General features: G+C 45.6%; 1 long non-coding RNA gene across 1 annotated transcript; it reads left to right on the top strand.

Moving 5' to 3' along the window:
• Nucleotides 1-234: 234 nt before the first annotated feature.
• On the top strand, nucleotides 235-3,814 carry LOC142923477 (uncharacterized). The gene is made up of 3 exons (XR_012940782.1): nucleotides 235-333; nucleotides 2,809-2,961; nucleotides 3,371-3,814. It is a non-coding gene; the product is annotated as an uncharacterized LOC142923477 (long non-coding RNA).
• Nucleotides 3,815-4,543: the final 729 nt, after the last annotated feature.

The following is a 4,543-nucleotide window of genomic DNA, read 5'->3' as shown; positions in this document are numbered from 1 at the left end:
ACATCTGTGAAAAAGAGTTTCATAGCTTATCAGATTCCTTCATTTAAAATAAAGATACTGGTTCTGTATGTGTTTGTTGGATTTGTATGTTCTTTAACAACTGCACGCAGTCGTTAAAATGCTTAGCCATGTCCTTCTGCTGCCGTTTGTCCGTGGCCCATGCAGCTCATCGAAAAGAATGAGCACCTGGCATCCCTGCAGGTGGGGATTTTGGGTTACCAGCGTGTGGTGGCGGAGCTGCACGCTGAGCTGGCGCCATGCCAAGAAAACCTGCAGAGCATTCACTGTCAGCTCCAGGATCTGCAAGTGCTGCACCAGCAGAGTGAGGCGAAGGTGAGCAAGTGCTGTTAGCGAGCACCTATGAAGTCCGGCATGGCACAAACGCACATATATACAGTAATACCATTATTTACGCCCTCCCGTTGTACGTACTTTCACTATTAACGTACTCAAATCATTGATAGCCAATCACATGTTATGTACTGTGGTACCTTGCCATAGCGTACTTGAGATTTACGAACTTTACTATAAAGACCCAAATAGTTTACCCTGGATGGTGACAGTAAGGCACCAGATGACGCCCAAGCGTTTGCATCTCTGACTACAGTAGTCACTTTCATGTGTACATGTGTAGTGACTAACTCAGAGACAGTAAGACTTTTAGGCGCTTCTTTTATTTAACGAGCACCATTGGGATAATACAGACACCCTACGTGGGTACACACTATTACCGTTGCTTGCCTATACACAACACTAACCATCTAACACTGACAGCACTGAACGGAGACAGCGAACACCTATCTAGCAGCGTAATATCGAGTGAAGACGGCAGCGACGATGGCGACAAGACGACAGCGACGAGACGACAACGACGATGACGAGATGGTGACGACGACTATCTTAAATATACGAACAGCACGACGAGGATCCCACTTCCAGCAACAGCCACAAGGTCCCTCACAGGGGCCCTTCTTATACTCTCAGCGTGGCCTCGCTCCGCCACAGCCACGCCCCCTCTCTGGAACCTACTAGCGGGTTCCCGATGGCCCCCCCTCTGTGACCTTTCCCCTAGATGTCCCCCTCTCGTGTCTATCGTGGCCTGCTGACGTGGGTACTACCATACACCGCAGTTACCCTTTTTTACCAGCAGCCAGCGCTATGCCACTACACATACTCTATCAATATTTTTTCCCCACATACCGGATTTATGGTGAATATTTTTCAAGTGTAAACTAATTTTACATGATAAACAACTAATAATACACATAGTATAATAGACAAATATATCAATAATATGGCAGTCCTCGACTTACGAACGCATTTAGTTCCTGAGGCCCATTCATAAGTCGGAACGGTTCGTAAGTCGGAATACAATAATGTGCGATATTTAAATTCCCATATTGTCAGTGTTATAAAATGTGTTAAGGTTCAACAAAAGTCAAGCATTGTTAAACTCGTAAATAAGAAATCATGTACATTTGCATTAACACTAAAATTATAGTGTATCGTAAGTAATACATAAAATGTAGTAAAAATATTTTTTATTTTCACTCACCGCTTTCAAATCACAAGCGTGCTCACCGCTACACTTCCGATCCGCACAAAGATCCACCGTGTAGCTTTAATAGGCTGTTGGGGCACGTGCTGTTAGCGATAGCCTATGAAAGCCAGCACGACATGCGAGGGGTTGTGTGCCAGCACCACACCCAGCTGCATTTGTGTCCCGAGTGGTGATGTTTATACAGCGCGCTAGGTGCTCATTTGAGGCCGAGTTGACCTACGGGAGGCCCAGGAATGGTTCAGATAATCGTCACTGGTGTTGGCCGTGAGTTGGAATTGAACTTGGGTCGGTGGGTTTGTAGCGCAGCGCGTGAACTGCAACACTACCGCTCCCCACACAATCACTTTCACATATACGCACATGTGCGCGTGCACGAGGCTGACTCATGACATCTCGTGGAGGATCGCAGCACTGAACAAAATAGTTCTGTGGTTTAGTTTGGAAGTGCAAGTTCGCGTTTTAAAGTCAATGGTAACCAAAAATTAATACATTTCATAGAATCAGATTCGGAAGTCGGGTATCCGTAAGTCGGGTCTCCGTAAGTATGGTGTTCCTAAGTCGAGGACTGTATGTATACACTTATTTTTCACACTGATGGTTGTACAGAATGGATGCGCACTAGGTTACTGAGCATTCTCTGTTTAGGGACTGTACCACGTTACGATCCACCATCCCACCTCTAGTAGAAGTACCTACGACTACTAGACCATCTGCTCCCCTCTGCTACATGCATCTCCATCCCCTCCCTCTTTTTGGTTGGGAAGCGATCTTAATCTATTATTTTAATCCAGATTTTGGGTTAATTAATTCCTAAAAAATGTTTAACATAAAACTTTCGTGACTGCAGGAATTCATATTCTTGATTCTTTCGGTAAAGTCACGTACTTTTTTTTAATGATATAAAAAAACCCACGACGTTTCGATTGCAACACAAGCGGTCTTCATCATGCTTTTATAGGTGTTATCTTGGTTTGTATTGATGGTGGTTGCCCATCCAAGCACTTGAGGTTCAACCATGCTTTTCTTCCAAGATCTGAGATGATTGGATGCATTTCGGTTTATTTGGTCAAAGGTGGTGTATGGACATCTGTGTAAAAGAGCTTCGTAGCTCATTACATTACTCAATTATAAATGAAGATCCTGGTTGTGTGTGTGTTATTATACCTGTATGTTCTGCAATAACCTCACGCAGTCGTTAAAATGCTTTCCTGTGTCCCTCTGCCGCCATTTGCCCGTGGCCCACGCAGCTCATTGACAGGAACTGGCAACTGGAATCTCTGCAGGCAGAGATTCAGTGGTATCAACGTGTAGTGGCGGAGCTGCACGCTGAGCTGGCGCCCTACCGCGACAACGAGCAGAATGAACACTCGGAGCAGCAGCGTCTGCAGAGCGAGGTGGAGGTGAGTGCACAGCACTCGCGCATCGCACACACACACATACACGTATATAATTTGCGTTTAACGTAAATAATAGATTCATGCACACACGATTCAGTGTATTATGATAATGATGAACTGGTCTAACCATCACGTTAAGCCGTCATGGTCCCCGTTTACAAATACAGATTATCTATCTATAGACAATTTCATTATTGCTGGATACAGTGATAATGATGAGAATGATTTAGCACCTTTCTGTACACCGGGGCATCTCAGAGCGCTTTACATCACATCTCATCTCAACACGTGTGAAAGGGCACCCCCAATGACAGATGTGGGCACAAGGTGACTCAGCACCTGGTGTGCAATTGGCATTTGTCTGCCAAGTACTGAGTTGTGTGTAGTGTCTAATGGGTCAGTATGTCCACAGCTTGTCACGGTTGAGGAGGAAGAGGACATCTCTGGCTGCTCACTGGAGCCCGGCATTCAAGAAGCCTCCCAAGACCTGCCCCCCCAGGCCTCGAACACCCTCTGAGCATCTCACAGCCCCCCACACTTCCAGCACCACCCACCCCCACCAGCACCTCCCCTTCCTTACAAGGCGTCGCGTTTTAATAATAAATATTTGTATCTAATACTATCGCCTCGTCTCAATTCTTTTGAGTGTTTGGGACACGCGAGTGGCTCACATTTATAACGCTAAGGGCTGTCTACATCCACAGTGTGGCTGTTGCGGAGCTTCTAGAAACCAAATGTGAGGCAGAGTTCTGTGTCCCTTGGGTAATGCCAGCCCTCCAAGGGGTTTGCACTGAGCTTGAGTTGGGGGCGACAAGCACAAGGTTGTGGAGGTGGTCATGGTGTTGGAAATTTAGGAGGATGGCAAGGAGGAGATGCCCATCAATAAACTAGTTGGCCACGGTGAAGCCAGCAACCATAGTCGTTCCTACGTCCCCTGATGTGAGCGGCAGTGCTGGAGGGCAGTTCCACGGTCTCAGACGGACGTGGATACTCATTACCATAATCGCACAGTTATCTTACCTTGGGCAAAGTATTTCAACCAAGAGATTCAGATAGAAATCATCTGTGTGAATAATGTCATTTCTAAAGCAATAATTACCTTCTATATTATATCCCATATAAATATATAAAATTAAGATGATGCTGAAATTGTGATGTTTGCCTAATATGTGGAACTGCCCTACATGTAGTGCCAAACACTGACGCTCTGAAAAATATTTCTGCAGCAAATCTGTAGCCCTATCCCTAACTCCAAGCCTGAATAGACTATGGAATATATGAAAACTCAATGTCCAATTCACAAATTCGGAGGCATCATCACAGCGATGCACCAACTCTACTTCTAACACAATGATCTGGATCAACCACCTCAATCCAATATAGTTGTTGCTCTACATAAACGTCGACCATACGAAGAACATGACTCCAACCCCTGTTCGTACCCTTGTGCTAATTCATTGCTCGAGACAATGCGTTTCCATGTAGTTCTCCCCTCTTCGGGTTTTGAGAGATCCTTCTTCCCATGATGTGTCCCCAGGTTGTGTACGTCACAGATGGCAACTCTTATCCTCGTACATGGACGGTC

Source organism: Petromyzon marinus, unplaced genomic scaffold (genome assembly GCF_048934315.1).
Source record: "Petromyzon marinus isolate PM22_M1 ecotype Great Lakes invasive population unplaced genomic scaffold, UKy_Petmar_22M1.pri1.0 PM_Scaffold_56, whole genome shotgun sequence".
Lineage (NCBI taxonomy): Eukaryota > Metazoa > Chordata > Hyperoartia > Petromyzontiformes > Petromyzontidae > Petromyzon > Petromyzon marinus.
This window is presented reverse-complemented; position numbering and strand designations above follow the sequence as displayed.